The following is a 16882-nucleotide window of genomic DNA, read 5'->3' as shown; positions in this document are numbered from 1 at the left end:
CCCTCATTACGACTCTGGCGGTCCACTGTGGCGGCCCGACTGCCACATTACAGCTGCGCCGGTAGCACTGTGGTTGGACCACCAACACCACCACTTTTCAATTACATGATGGTGTGGCGGTGCTGGCGGTCCTAATCTGAAAGGGCAGTGCTGCAAGCCCCGCCGCCTTGGGGATTATGATCCCCTTTCTCCACCAGTGGTTCCATGCCTATAACCCTGTCATGAAAAGCCTGGCAGAGACGGGATGCACGGTGCTCCAAGGGGGCCCCTGCACTGCCCATGCACTTGGCATGGGCGATGGAGGGACTCCCTTGCCCAGCCCCGTTGCAGAGACAATGCTATAGGCCATTTCCCGCTGGGCCAGTGGGAACAGCGGGAAACTTTTAATGGGCCCGGCGGGAAGGCTACCACACTGGAGGTAACCTACCCGTTGGGACTTCTGCAGGTAAAGTCATAATAAGGCCCATAGTGGGGTCTCTGCACTCACAATTTAAAAATACATATGTGGCTGGGAAGCAGTGAGTGGAGAGAACGCCGTAGACGATGCGGTGGATAAGGGACCGTTAACCCAGTCCACCGGGGGGGATGATGAGGAGTTCCTCACCTGGAAGACTTTACGACTTCCGGGTTACGAGGATTGAAGAGGAGGACACCAAAGATGACGGAGGAGAGAGGTGAGCAGCAACAGTGTGAAGGAGAGGAGCGTGAACAGGGAAGGCAATAAGGACGAGAGGAGCAAGGACAGCAGAGACCACGTGGAGGGGAAGAGCGAGGAAACTCAGTTATAAAGGAATTGATAGTGTTCCCAGATCAGTGGATTGAGGGTGAAAAAGCAGCAATAACCTGTGTCCACGGGGAAACACGTATCTATCCAGTGGCTTGGGTGAAGATAGGGTGGAAGGGGTATAAGGCACCCCTCCCTGTAGGAGTCATTCCCACCTGGTTGAGGACCTGCTGCTGGGAACAGACTATAAGGACTTTTTCTCACTCTTACAAAGTCTTGAGCCTTCTAAAGGAACGAGTGGAGGGTGGGGATCAGACCCGGGACACAAATGACTAACCCAGGGAGGTAAGAGAACAAAAACTGTATGTTTTCTGAAAGAAAGAAAAGGTGAAGTCAACAACCATTCCATGACCCATCAGGGCAATGTTTTTCTCTTTCCCCTATAGAACACCCTGGCGAAGAAAACCCAGGAAGTTTTTGTGCCTGTCAGAGGGAGGACCCAACTCTAAAATATGCATGGGGACAAGTCATTCCCGACAACCCAGAGAAGGTAGGAACTATTTTACTGTGGGGTTTAATGTATCTGAATACCAAGTCCAGGGTTTTTTACGGACCCAACTGGTAGTCCCTACCCCATATCGAATACAAGTACTCCATTTAGCCCATAGTCAAACAGGAGGGGGTTATTATGGAAGGGACAAGACGGAGGAATACCTGTTGTCATGATTCTACTGGCCAGGCGTCTATTCTGAGATACAGAAGTATTGCACTTCCTGTAAGAGGTGTCAATTGGTTAGTCCTCATGTCCACCCAAAATCCCCCCTTAGAACCTCTCCCTATCATCGAAGTACCTTTCACATGGGTGGGTATGGACCTAGTGGGACCCTTAGTAACCTCATCCAAGGACTACCAATACATTTTGGTTTTGGTAAATTATACAACACGTTATCCAGAGGCCATTCCATTAAAAAGTATGACAACAAGAACAGTGGCTCAAGCAATGGTTGAGTTCTTTTCTGGGGTGAGGTTCCCGAAAGACCTATTGACCAACCAAGGGACTCCATTTATGTCCATACTGATGAGTCAGATATGTCCACTACTAGGAATAGTTTAGTAGAAAAATATAATAAAAACATTAAGGGGGTCATTCTGACCCTGGCGGCCGGTGGCCGCCAGGGCCACCGACCACGGGAGCACCGCCAACAGGCTGGCGGTGCTCCCGAGGGCATTCTGACCACGGCGGTTCAGCCGCGGTCAGAAAGGGTAAACCGGCGGTCTCCCGCCGGTTTACCACTGCCCGTTGGAATCCTCCAAGGCGGCGCAGCTTGCTGCGCCGCCGAGGGGATTCTGACACCCCCTACCGCCATCCTGTTCATGGCGGTTCGCCCGCCAGGAACAGGATGGCGGTAGGGGGTGTCGCGGGGCCCCTGGGGGCCCCTGCAGTGCCCATGCCAATGGCATGGGCACTGCAGGGGCCCCTGTAAGAGGGCCCCGCTTGTATTTCACTGTCTGCTTAGCAGACAGTGAAATATGCGACGGGTGCAGTAGCACCCGTCGCACCTTCCTACTCCGCCGGCTCGATTACGAGCCGGCTTCATCGTGGGAAGGACGGTTTCCCCTGGGCTGGCGGGCGGCCTTTTGGAGGCCGCCCGCCAGCCCAGGGGAAACCTCAAAATACCCACCGCGGTCTTCCGACGGCGGTACGGTATTTTGGCGGCTCCCGCCGGGCGCGCAGTGACCGCGCCCGGCGGGAGTCAGAATGACCCCCTAAATCCCTATTGAAAAAGAACATATCTGAGGCTGGTAGGGACTGGGACATAAACCTTCCCCTCATCCTGTATGCCACCTGTACCCACGTACAATCCTTTTCCTGTCATAGTCTGTTCAAGTTAGTGTTCGGGAAGCAACCCAGAACCTTACTTGATATGGCAGCTGAACACTTGGAGGAAGAAGAAGATGAGGAGAAAACCCTACTAGAATACACTCGGGCCTTAAAAGACAAAATACACACATTGTGGGGAGAGGTCCACCAACACATAGAGAAAAGTCAGAATCAACAAAAACAGTACTATGACAAGAATAGCAGGTTGCAACATCTATCCATATGCTGTGAGGTACTTCTTCTTCTCCCAACCTCTGAGAATAAACTCCTGGCCAGAGGGCAAGGCCCCTACATGGTCATTCCTGTAACCTATAGAGTGTCAATACCCCACATGCGAAGAGACAGACAGAAATTTCACAATAATATCTTGAAAGAGTGAAAGAAACCAGAAGCCAGACAGCCTAACCCACAATCAGTTTCCCTGATTACTGACACCCAACCCTTGGACTTCCACTTTCTACCTAATTCAGATCAGGAAGTGGAAGAGCTACCTTCCTTTGGTCTGTCTCTCACTGAGGAATGACGAGACCAGATTATGACAATAGTAAACCAGAACAGCAACGTATTTTCCTCAAAACCTGGACTAACATCCCTGGTGCAAAATACAATACAGACCGAACCTGGTAAGTTTATCTGGTTCCAACCCTATCAGATACCAGAAAGCCGAAGGGTGGCCGTAGAACAGGAGGTAGAAAAGATGATTAAGGGAGAGATCATCGCACCCTCCAACAGCCCATTGTGCTCCCCATCGTTCTGGTTTTGCATTGATTTCTGTCAGTTAAACGAGTTAGGGGAGTTAAATGCATATTCCATGCCCAGAGTACATTAACTTGTTGAGCAACTAGGTAAGGCTCAATATCTATCTACTATAGACCTCATAAAGGGATACTGGCAAATACCTCTGATGGAAAAGGACTAGGAGAAAACAGCTCTTGCCACTCCTTCAGGGTTATATTGGTTCCGGGTTATGTCCTTTGGACTTCATAGGGCCCGCACCTCCTTTCAGAGGTTGATGGACATTATACTACAAAAACACAAAACCAATGCAGCCGTTTACCTATTGTCAATATTGTGATATATATCCCTTCGGGGACTCCCATTTGGTCCCCCTAATAAATGAATTGGGTACGCATTGCAAGACACGCTTAACAACCAATCCTGAGAAATGTCATCTAGCCAGAAATTCTATACAATACTTATGGTATAACATATCAAAGGGTCATATCCGTCCCCAGATCGAAAAAATATAAGCCATCCGGGACCTGCCTTACTCTACAACCAAGAAAGAAGTCCACTCTTTTTAGGATTAATTGGGTATTATAGGTGAATCACCCTACAATCTCCTGATAAAGTTGCCCTTCTTATGGAGCTCTTGAAGAAGACCTGCCCGAGCAAACTGGGGAACCTCAGAAACTTGGAACGGGAACATTTTGATTTACTTAAAACCGTCCTATGTACTAACCCCATCCTTAAATGCCCAGATTTTGCCTTACCATTCATCTTACAGACCGATGCCTCCAACCAGGGACTCAGGCAGTCTTTCCCAACTGGATGACTCCCACCACCTTCACCCTGTGGTCTATATTAGTAGAAAGCTTTTACCTCACGAACTTTGGTAGTCCACCATAGAGAAGAAATACTTGTGTATCAAATAGGCAATTTAAGCACCCCAGTATTATCTCTTGGGACGTTCCTTCACACTGCTGATTGATCATGCACCACTTACCTGGCTTGCTCGCCATAAGGATACCAGCTCAAAGGTACTAAGCCTGCTAACCTTTCTCATATCAGACAATGGGAGAAGACAGACAACAGCCAATTTCCTCGCCCGCATGCCTTCTTCATTGCCCGATCGGCCATGCTTAGGAGGGGTGCGGTGTGGCAGGGAAACGGTGGATGAGAGAAAGCCATGGACAATGCCGTGGATAAAGGCCCGCTTACCCAGTCCCCCGGGGGGATGACGAGGAGTTCCTCACCCGGCAGTCTTTACGACTCCTGGGTTTCGGGGATTAAAGGTAGGATGCCAGACACGATGGAGGAGAGCCGAGGAGAATGGATAGCAGCAACACCGCAAAGGCGAGGAGCGTGAACAGCGGAGGCAACGAGGACAAGAGGAGCAAGGACAGCGGAGACCACGCGGAGGGGAGGAGAGAGGAGAGCTGGAATGGAGAAGCCAGAGTGAGAGGAGGAGAAGACCAGGCATCAGGGGGACAGTCAGCACCTACTCCCAGCCACATTCCAAGAGGAACGTGGCTGAACAAGGTGAGGTCCTCCAGCGCAACTAACCCCTGGGAGAAAAAGAAGGTGAAAACCTGTTACCCAAAAAGAGAAAAATAAAAGAAGGAATAAAGGAAGAAGAAAACACAAGAACCTAAGACACCCTTCTATACTAACCTAAAAGTAAAATAAAACAATTGTATCATTAGAAGGAGAGAGAGCATCTTACTTACCATTGACAAGGGACAAACAGCCGATGAAAAGGGGGGCCAGCTACAACATATTTTGGTGAAGTTGGTTTTTAAATTGTAAGTTTGAAAATACTATTTGTAGAAGTGGCCATTTTCATGCTTAACCATTCTGTGCCTCTACCTGTCTGTGAAATACATGCCTGTGTCAGGATGACAGTTGGGCTGTTTGTTAATTAATTCTAGACAATCATGCAAAGGGAGCTGAGGTGTGCCCTTCACAACCTAATGGGTCTTCCTGAGCTAGAGTGGTGGGAGGAGCTTATATTTGCACCTGAATAGGGCTGTGCCTGCCCTTACCCAAAGAAGTCTCCAACCCACTGCATGTGTCTGGGGCCAGGACAGGAAAGCAGGGACTTATGCACTACAAAGGCTTTTCTTTGAAGTTTGCCTACTTCAAAGGCAGAAAAGAGTATAAGTACTGGACCTCTGCCCCCACAAAGTTAGAATCCTTTTGGACTGAGGACATTCCGCCAGGAAGGAGAGCTAGATGCTGTAGGAGGGACTGCCACTCTGCCTGCTGCTTTGCTGTGCTGGCCTTCTGCTTGCTGCTTCTGTCCTAGGAGTGAAAGGACTGGACTTTGCTTTGTATATCCTGCAGCCAAAGGTTCTCCAAGGGCTGAGACTGAGCCTGCCCCCTGTTAAGAAGTCTCAGTGACATCAAAGACTTCATCTGCCTGCACCTGGGATCTCTTGCTGAGAGTCCTGACTTGCCAAGTGGTGCCAATTCCAGTTCCTGGGCCCATGGGAGTGAGTTCTGGTGTAACCAAGAAGAAACATGCACATCGACTCCAGAATGACTTTGAGACTGGTGCCTCTGTCTGGCTCCATGCCACTGCCTGCATAGGAGCCATTGTTCCTGCGGAGTGCAATACCGTGACCGACACTTCAAGCCAGATGCTGCAGCCCCTTCCGTAGTCTGGCCACAGCGTGAGTCCTGAGTGCTGTGTCACCGTCATCCATGACACTCCATTCTGCTACAGCACCTCTGGCCCCGTGGTGTGATCGCAATACCACAAAGTCGACACCTTACGCCTTGACCTGCAAAATTCATCGACCTCACCGGATTATAAGGAACCAACGCTTTGCCACCGATGCTGCATTACCTCTTCTGCAACCATAAGGAACCAATACCTCACCTCCCCTTCCTAGCAGTAAGGAACTGATGTCTCACCTCCCCAGTAGCAGTAAGGAACCAATGCTGCATCAGCTCCATTGACACCTCACCTCCCCGACTTTGTCCAACATCTTTGTTTCCTCGCTTTCCAAGGTACTGTACCTGGGGTCTGTCCGACTCTGTGATCGTCTCGCACTCCTCGCGAGAAGTGTTGGACCGTCAAGAAGTGCTTCACTGAGATTTAATCTTTAAAAAAACCTATCTTTGCTTGTGTATGTTGGATTTGTGACATTTTGGTCCTTTTGACTTTTTTCTGAACGGGTGTAGAGTACTTTTGTGGGGCTTTCACTGTGTTACTGTGTGTGTGTGTACAAATACTTTACACATTGCCTCTGAGATAAGCCTGACTGCTCGTGCCAAGCTACCAAGGGAGTGAGCAGGGGTTATCTCATATGTGTGACTCTTTTACTCTGAATAGGGTGAGGGTCCCTACTTGGACAGGGTACAAACCGCTGCCAACTAGAGACTCCATTTCTAACAACTCCTAACTTGTTATTTGTTTCAAATGTGTTATGTGGGATCATTTAAATAGCCTTTGATATCCTGTTTCAGGGTCCTTCACCATATCATCCTTATTTGGGCACTTCAAAGTTGTGACATTTGCAGTGATATGTTGTGGATGGAAAGTACAAAGTGAACATGTGTTGATCCTGGGACAGACATCCACTTGTGATGAACAGATCTTGTACAGGGACAACTTGCACGGTGATTGGATGGAAGTTCCGGTGATTGGATCAGAACTGTTTTCTGTGTGTTGTTTCCAGCAAGGCAATATGTGCCATTTAACCTGTCAAAACACGTGTATGTCAAGCACTAGCATACTGATCTTCCTTCACATTGGCTAAATCTCCAAATTGTGTTCAGTGGAGGTAGCTGTTGATACATCTCATAGTTGATGAAACTTTTTTTAGCACACCACTGAATGGTGCTTATGACATTGCACCAGATACTGCCAGTGTTCTGTAATAGTCATGTGACCTCAAGTTGCTGTTCTTCCATGGCTACTGGTGTAATTGAAGTAGGATCTGAATTGTGAAAGCAGGATGTATGGCTCCAACTGAGGTCATGCAACAATGATAGTTTGCCTATTTAATTTGCTCCTGGACAATATTCTCTTTCTTTCATTGTGTCAACGTTGTGGTGGGTCCATCTCTAAATGCATAGACTATTGAGGTTATGTATGGTTTGTGAAACTCAGCTCTGATTTCTTTAAGGACTTATTACCTACATATGTATGTTACCAATACATTGTTATTTTGTTTTTGTTTTGTTTGAATGAAATGAGTAACACTTTACCTTATTGTCATTTTAAATTTTCCTTTGCAAATACGTGTTCAAAAAAGTTTACAACTTGGTGGTGAAAGACAGATATGACAAATGACATGCCACAATACATGCAACAAGATTCTTGCAGTTTGTGTCCATATCATTTATTTGCATGACCCAAAATAACAAAAAGTTGAGTAAAGAAATGTGAAAACGTTTTAATCCACATAGTGGATTAAAGTATGGTAGTAGAGACAAAAACAGTTTGGAGTCCAATGTTGAAAATACAGCTGCCCTCAGAAAAGGGAAATGTGTCCCTGAAATAGTCCACAGAGTGAATAGTAGACACACGCTGGAGGAAATTAGGATCTTCGTCTCTTGGAGGTAGTGGTGGATGTGTTGCCATCCTCTCCTGTTAGCCTGGATGACTGTCCACTCAGAGGAGGAGGAGGAACACAGGTGGAGGGACTGGGGTGGAAGGAGCAGGCTCCTCATGTGGCAGAACCTCACTGGAATGGGAAAAGCCCTGCTCACATGGTGGTAGATGTCGTAAGTCACCCTGGTCAGGAAGCTCATATTTTAATTGTGGTTACGTATTTCCAAGATGAGCTTCCACTGCACTGTCTTATCTCCTGGAGCTCATTTACAACCTGGCCCGGCCCACCACGAGTTGGGACTGTTGCACTGCTACTAAGACATGGTCTTTTTTTAAAACTTTGTTATTGTTTTTTATGCATCTGTTAGTAATCACTGGTACATAAATATACTTTTCCATACAGGCCATAGTTAAGGATTCATGTTATACATTCCGGTCGCACATTCTGACAGTGTTATTACTTTATCTGGTTAGTCGTGGTGTTATCTACCATGTACACTTTGTATCTATTCTCGCATTCTGTTCATGCTCGTATATTCATTACCCCCATTTACACTGTGATCACCTAATCATTAAAATATCTGAACGTTAACTTCTAAGAAACAAAAGAAACAAAACCATGTGCAGGTGGGATAAATGATGGCATTCGAGATCCTATCTTTCCAGTGCATTTAGATCCCTTTACCACTGGGGTCCACCAGGACGTACTCCTGTCCTTCCCTCCAAGCGTAGTTTCTTCCCACTCTAGTAGGGATTCTTCCCGCCTTGAGTAGCAGAGCTCTGTCAATCCGGAGGGATTTCGGGAGTCTTTTTTCCCTTATCCAAGTTTACCCTATGCAACAAATTAGTGCCTATCGCTCCTATCCCCCCTCCCTCCCTCATCTCTGACCCCGCAGCCTCCTTCCTCCCTTCACCTCTCAACGTGGACTCTTCTTTTAGCATGCTGTCGTGTCCACCATCCTGAGGTCTTTCACACCCTCGCCTTCGATCCCCCCAGACCTCCATTATTTCCTTCCATAGCGGGGCTATGTGATTAGTCCTGATCCCCTGTGCCTCCTCTCTCTGAAGCGCCTGAAACTCAGCCTGGGCCCATAACAAGACATCTGCTCTCCAGTTCTCAAATTTTGGCCCCATCTGGGACTTCCAGGTCAACGCTATCCGGTGCCTGTACAAGACCATTGCAAGATCTATAAACCTGCTACCCACTCTCTTGGATGCTGACCTTCCGTGCAATCCCAGAAGGCACAGGTGTGTAGTCTGGTGCTGAGGGTCTCCCCCAGGTCCTCCAATACTTTAATCCATCCCCCCTGAATGCTGGTGCAGTCCCAGACCATGTGATGAAAGTCCACTCCCCTGGCATCTGGGGCAGTCCCTTGGCTCTCCCCCACATATCACTCTGAGCCTGTGTGGTGTGAGGTATGTTCTGTGGATATAATTGTATTGGATATATTGAAACCGTGTGTTTCTAAATACTTTCCGAGGGTGTGCTAACACCCTCTGCCACTCTGTATCTGTTTCCCTACCCACTATCTCCTCCCATTTCGCCCTCAGGGTCTGTAAGGGATTTAGAGTAGCATCAATATAAGCCTTGTAGAGTTTGGTGACCAGATGACTGTCTGCTCCCCCCGTCAGTAGTAAGTGTAATATGGCATGGGTCTCCGGTTCCGCATTCACTGTTGGCCATAAGCGTCGCACGGCTAGAACCAGCATTTGGTATGTCAAGAATTGGCCCGCTGGGATCCCCTCCTCTTCTGCCAGTCTCACAAAGGGTCTCAGCACCCCATCCTTGAAGAGATCTCCTATCGTCAGCACCTCCGCCTGGGTCCAAGCCCTGACCTGGCCCCCCACTTAGAGTGTCACCCGACGCATTTAACGGTATCCCAGTCAGAGGTAGCCCGGGGGAATAGGCCATCTTCGCCCCTGTCTGCCTCAGGCACCTCTTCCAGCAGAAAAGTGCCACTGCCAGCAGGACCGACCTCCCGGACCTAAGGTTTCCAGCGGCTGGCAAGTCCGCCAGTAGAGCCTCCGCCGCTATCTCACCACTGGTCACTCTCAGTCCCGTCCGATGTCCCCCCGAGACCCACCTAGCCACCCATTGAAGCTGGCATGCCTGGTAGTACAGCTGAAAATCCGGGACCGCCAGCCCCGCCAGTGCAGGCTGGTGAAGAATAGAAAGCGGCATCCGTTGGCGTCCCCAGTCCCATAAAAGTCCCCTAAGGAGCGCATCCAGTTTCCTGAACCAGCTCCCGGGAACTGTCACCGGTAAGTTCATAAAATAATATTGGAGGTGTGGTAACATTATCATTTTAGTCAAGGCCGACCAGGCCATCATTGGGAGTCTCGGAGAGCGCCAGAACTGCACCGCAGATAGTAAAGAGCGGAGGGCTGCCCCCAGGTTCCCATCCCGCAGATCGCTCATATTGTGAAAAATCTGGATGCCCAAATACTTAAAAGAGCGTGGTGACCAGGGGAGATCAGCAGGGCATGCGGATGGGCGTCCGGCTCCCTCAGACAGTGGAAAAACGTGCGTCTTCCTCCTGTTGACCCTGAGGCCCGTGGTCACACCGAATCCCTCCAGCTGCGTCAATGCCCATGGGATCCTGGACTGGCCGTCTCGCAGATATATCAACAGGTCATCTGTGTAGAGTGAGATAATATGTTCCTCCAGACCCAGCGTCACCCCCCTACCCTGTCCCTCCGTTCGAAACTGCGCCGCTAAGGGCTCAATGGCGATCGCAAACAGCAAGGGTGAAAGGGGACAGCCCTGTCTCGTGCTACGGCCTATGGGATAAGACTCGAACACCACCCCCCCAACTTTCACCCTGGCCACTGGTCGGTGGTATAATAACTCCACCCAGCATATCCAGTTCTCCCCCATCCTCATTCTCTTCATCACTGCTCAGAGATAGTCCCACCTCACTGAGTCAAATGCTTTTTCTAAGTCTACTGACAGGAGCATGGCCTCAGGTCTTCGCTCTGCTAGGCGCTGATGCAGGACCGTGAACAACCATCTGAGGTTCAGAGATGTGCTACGTGCGGGCACAAAACCATTCTGGTCCTCATGTACAAGAGTGGGAATGTACTGTAACAACCTATTGGCCAGCGCCATGCTGAAGATCTTAAAATCGCAGTTCAGCATATACAAGGGGCGAAAGTCAGTCACCGATCTTTCACTAGATTTTGTCTTGGGTAGCGGAGCCACCAGCACCTCCCTCAGGGTGAGTACCACTCTCAAAGGCCTCCGCGTAGAGGTCAACCAGTGCTGGGGCCAGTATAACTATATATGTCTTGTAGAACTCCATGGGTAACCCATCCATGCCTGGAGTTTTACCCGCAGCCAGCTGTGTAATGGCCGTCTTCACCTCCTTCAGAGAGATCAGCTCTCCCAGACTAGCCCTGTCCTCTGGCCTGAGGCCAACCAAGGGAAGGGACTCCAGTTGCTCCCCCACCATCCATGGTAATTCGTCCTCTGGGTGTCTATACAGGGTCGTATAGTAGGATTTCAATACATCATTAATTTCAAACGGCGAGTAAACCTGGTCCCCGGCCACCCCTCGCACACTGGTTATCGGGTCGTTCCTTCCCGTGGGTCGTACCAACCAAGCAAGTAGTCTGCCCGTTCTACCCTCCTCGGCCTGCACGGACAACATATGCTTCCGATAATCATAGCATCTCAATCTATCAAGTGTCTGATGAAATGTCTCTCTGGCCTTGGACAGACTGCGGTTGGTTTCCGTGTCCTCTCTCTGCTCAACCTTCCTATCATGCAGGTCCTTTTCTAGCTGAGTCAGTTCGAAACTAGAGCACGTCTGACCCACACCGACTCTCCCAAGCAATGGCCCCTGGTCACTAGCTTAAGCATCTCCCATTCCGTACTGCAGGATCCCGTGGAGCCTTTATTGATCCTAATATGTTCCCTGAGGTGTGTCCGTAGCTCCGCTCTGCCCGCGGCTGGAGTCTCCACATCGGTATTGGGGCCCTCGTCTCTGCTTTTTGCCAGGCGACCAGTAATGGGCTATGGTCTGATATCATACAGCCCAAATACTCAGAAGAAACTATTTTGTGGGTAATGGAGCCCGACCACACCACCCGATCTATTCTAGTGTGTAGGTGATGTAATCCCGAATAAAATGAGTAGTCTCTAGTCTGTGGGTGCTGTAATCTCCATGCATCTTCCACTCCCCAATGCCTCATCCATTCTCTAAGGATCTCTATCATTTTTTGCGTCGCCGCTCCAGGAATGGGAAGGAAGGAACGGTCGAGCCCCAGATCCAATGTGCAATTAAAATCCCCCCCAATTAAGAAGCGGTCTCCAGAGCACCTAGCCATTCGCCCTGATAATGTGCGCCAAAAGGAGGTCTGATCCTGATTAGGTGCATATATACAGCTCAGCACCACTAGTCTGCCTTGCAGTCTACCCTCTACTATTACGTATCTACCTTCTGTGTCCAACTCTATTGAGAGGGCTTCGAACGGAACTCCAGCCCTGATCCAAATCAGTGCCCCTCTGGCATACGCCAAGTGTGCAGTGGCAGGAAGCTGTCCCCTCCATCTACGCCTCAGCTTGTCCACCTCCTGTATGGTAAGGTGTGTTTCCTGGAGCATTGCTATGTGCACAGCCCTTCTCTTGAGGTTAGACAGGATTTTATGACGCTTAACCGGTGACCCCATCCCCGAATATTCCAAGTTATCAGCTTGTAGGCCATAGATATATTGGAACTAAGTCTAAAAGAAACATCATCACCCCTCGTGGAGCCCGCTGGTCCCCACCACTCTGCCATGTCTCAATCATGCCATTTACCATAATACTAAAATAGCTAATCCCCTGTGCATGTAATCGAACAAGAACATCAAACCCCAACTCCCTCTTCCCAGGGCAATTCCACAACGGGCGGTTGTCCAGTTTACACTCAGTGAGCCAAACAGTAACATTGAGTCATATAGAGTTCTCGCCATTTGATGGTGTTGGACGAGAATCTGAGTGGGGGGAGACCTTTTTCGCATGTAGGCCTTCAACCAAATCGCGCCCAGGGAGGACAACCCATCAGCTTACCAACTGCACTCTCTATAGGTCATCTGCCGATCTCGGGGTCACTAGTGGGCCCCCATCCGAATGGTGAGTGTCTGAGTCTGTAGAACATGTTCGATGATCCGAATCCCCAACACTGGCCTCGGCCACCATCTTCCCCTGTTGTAGCGATACCACCGCTTCCAGGGCTGATCGCCTAGCCTGGTCCTTCTGTGCCGACGTTGGTCTGGTTCCTGTGCGTGACCTGTTCCGGCATCTCCTTTATCCCCTGCGCTTTTGGCTGTGCGATGTCGTAGGTGAGGACCCAGGGTTTCCTTCCATCTTATATGCCTCTAACCATTCCCAGGCCTCCTCTGGTGACTGGAATAATGTGCTGTGACCGTCTTGCATTACTCTCATTGTAGCTGGGAATAGGAGCGAGTATTGGATACCAGCATCTCTCAAGGCCCTCTTCACCACCATGTAGGATGTCCTTTTGGTCTGCACCTCTATCGTAATGTCTGGGAATAGGGTCACTGATCCGTTTTCAATCCTGAAAGGGCCTGCTTCCCTTGCGCGCTGCAACAGGATGTCCCTGTCTCTGTAGTGCAGCAATTTAGCTATAACGGTCCGCGGGGGACGGGCAGGCGCCACTGGTCTCATTGGGACACAGTGGGCCTTCTCTAGAGTGAAAAATTGAGTTAGCAGGTCCGGGGCCACCACCTGTCGCATTCACGTTTCTACGAATGTCACTGCGTTGTTCCCTTCAGCTCCTTCCGGCAGCCGAATGATGTGCACATTATTTAGCTGGTTGCGGCCTTTAGCATCCTAAGCACGGCGTTACAGCCTCTGGACATGGTCTGTCAGTTGCTTGAGTGTGGTCTGTATCACCTGCTGCGCTGGTGCCACTCCTGTAAGCATTGTCTCTGCTTCCCGGGCCCTGTCGGCTAGTTTCTGGTGGTCTGCACGCAGCAGGCTCAATTCCACCGACTCCTGGCCAATTTATTGCTCTTCCGCAGGGGCTCCCTGCTCTTAGGGTCACAGTGCACACCCCGAGTTATTCTGCTGTGCATGTCCCTCCATTGCAGTCCGTCGGTTGCGCAACAGCTTCAGTCAGCTTGGTTTCTCGGTGAATGAGTCTAGATCATTCATCCAGTTCTGCTCTCCGTTCCTCAGGTCGGTCCGCTGCCGTGCCCAGTCGCGCCACATGTGCTCTGTGCCCCACTGTCTCTGCCCTGGTACGTTCCCCTCGCGCTCCTGAGTCAACCACCTTCTCCCAGTGATTTGGCCCCCTCTGTGCCTTCCAGGGGGCCCTCAGCACTCACCTGTGCCCCGGTGTGCCCAGCGCCCGCGATTGAGGGGGGGAGAGGACAGGGGCCCCTTTCGTCTGGTCGCTTCTTTGGGCTAGGTAAGTTCGTCACCCCCTGTGGCGCTGCCTCTCGTGTTCCCCGCGGACTCCCCTTAACTTTTTCCAGGCCACCTCATCCCCAGGTCCATCTCTAGGAGTCCTTTTGCTGGAGCAGGCCGGTCCTTATCAGCAGCCAAGCACAGGCCCCCCTCGTGTGCTGTTCCACCCCGTCTCATCCACCGTAGTGCACACCACAAACCAACGCGTCACGCTCCTAGGCCGCCTTGAAGGAAGTTAATGAACTGAACTGTGGATCCAAATTTGAGAAAAAGTACAAAGGAAAAGTCACTGTTGAAAGTAACCGGAAAATACTTTTTTTTTAAACCTGATTTGACAAAGCTGCTAAACTGATTTTGACAAACGTACCGATTTTTGAGAAAAAAGATCTTGAAAGTGAGACTGAGAGCTGTAAATAACTGCTGAAAAAAGATTTTTGTTTTTAATTTTTGCTGCATAGTTCTACATTTTTCTCTTCTACTTTCTGGTTCTTTACAGATCATGAGTAGCATTAGCCAGCAGAGTATGAAGACCAGGTGCTGTAAATACATGAGTGTTGGTTTGACAATTGTATGTGTGATATTGTGTGTGATATTGATTGTGGGTATGACTGTTCTTGACAAGAGTAAAGCCAGCCATACTTCAGCTTTAGAGAGAACTACTGCATTAACTGCGATAGAGAAGTTTAGGTTAGATGAGAAGTATCTGCACGTAGGCAATGCCCAAAGGGAACTTTTCTAATGTCTTCTATCGCTTATTGAGTGAGTATGTGAAACGATGGATGCGAAAAACTGTTTTGTGTGTACGCAGATTCCTTCATCAGTCAAAGGAGTTACCTATCTTAGCTTGCCTCTAACTTATGGGATAAGTTGAAGTCTGTTACTAACAAGATTCTATAACCAGGAGTACCTTCAATTTTTCTATTCCAACCACGATGTAGTGTTTTTGTTTGTCCCCATAATTAGGTCCCCATAATTAGGTATCATTAGGAGTAGAGTAGCTAAGGATAATGACATAGTATTAGTGAGGGGTTCATTTGATCCCACATTAACTTTTGGGACTGCTTGCCCTCACAGGAATAACCTGACATGCTTGCTTCCACCTTTAGAAAAGAGCTTTTTAGATCACACAGATGACAGGAGAAAGGCATTGAAGGAGAAGTTAGAAAAGGGATTAGAGAAAAGGACTTTTAGAAATGATTACGCATATAGTGCAATAAAAACACAAGGGAAATTAGCTTTAGATGTGCAACATGTAGGAAAGCTTTGTGTGTATATAGACCTAAATCTAGCACTGATACTTTGTTTGTGGGAACGAGTAAATGTAGACGAGTTTTTGTTGTACAGTAAATGGACATTTATGTTGAATGGACAGTATCCAGCGATTCCTGGCATATATTACATTTGAGGACTTAATTCTTATTACTGTCTTTCAAGAGGATTATATGGCACATGTTATTTGGGGATAGTTTTCCCAAAGACTTTCCACCTTGATGACTTCAAGAAATATTTGAAATTGAATGAATTAGATCACATTAGAGAAAGGAGAGGGTGTCCTTCTGATATAGTGGGAGATATATTTGAAGCAATTATTCTTTCAGTAGGAGTTGTTCTGAATTCTATAAAGATTCAAAAGTTGTCTACTATTGTGGATAACATGCTGATAAATTTTTTCAGGAGCCATGATTCTGATAAATACAGATTTGGCTGCAGAAAAAGCTATGACTCTTCAGATCCGCCTTGCGTTAGACATTCTTTCAGCAAAATATGTGGTGTTTGCAAAATTGCTTCATTTGAAGCATTGCTGTTTGTTTATTCCTGATAATAGTAAAGACATTAGAAGCTTACTTACTAATCTGACTAATGAAAGTACTGATTTGAAAGAGTTGAAAGAGCGAGGTGTTTGGAAGAAAGATGGCAAATGATTTGCTTCAGTGGGGAATTGGCTCAGTAACATTGGGAAATGGATAATATTGAAAATAATACAAGGGATATGGATTATTGTGATTTGCATAATTGGAGGATAGGGAATATAAATTGTATAGAATGATTAAATTAAAGAAAATGAAAAATGGTCAGAGGCAGGAAGAAATTAAAAGAGAAAAATTGTTTAGGGGAAATACAAGAAGGGAACAAAGATTTGAAGGGATTGAAATGACAGAACTTTAGCTGATGCAAAAATTTGTGTGAGAAGATTTGGTGTGATGACATATTTAGTCATCAGAGGAGGGATTGTTAACGCTCAAGTTATCAAAAAGTTTATTAGTGAATATTCATGTAGTTTGAGTGTTAGATTTGCGTAGAACATGAATTAACTTGGAGAAAAATAAAGCACGCATTTAAAGGTGCGCCTGCCAGTGTTCACAAAGTGTACTTATTAATGGCTTATTAATATGAAATGTTGAGCTTATGTTTATTAATGTAGTAATATGTCGTTTTAAGGGTTACGCATTATGTATTTGCTTTATTAATTGTAGGCCTTAACTTAGCGAGGTCTTGGCCTGGTTGCATGGCTCATGTCAAGTTGCATTTCTTAATCGACTTATAAAATGGATGTTTAGAGAATTAAATTGTGATTTT

This window comes from Pleurodeles waltl, chromosome 3_1 (assembly GCF_031143425.1).
Source record: "Pleurodeles waltl isolate 20211129_DDA chromosome 3_1, aPleWal1.hap1.20221129, whole genome shotgun sequence".
Taxonomy (NCBI): Eukaryota; Metazoa; Chordata; class Amphibia; order Caudata; family Salamandridae; genus Pleurodeles; species Pleurodeles waltl.
This window is presented reverse-complemented; position numbering follows the sequence as displayed.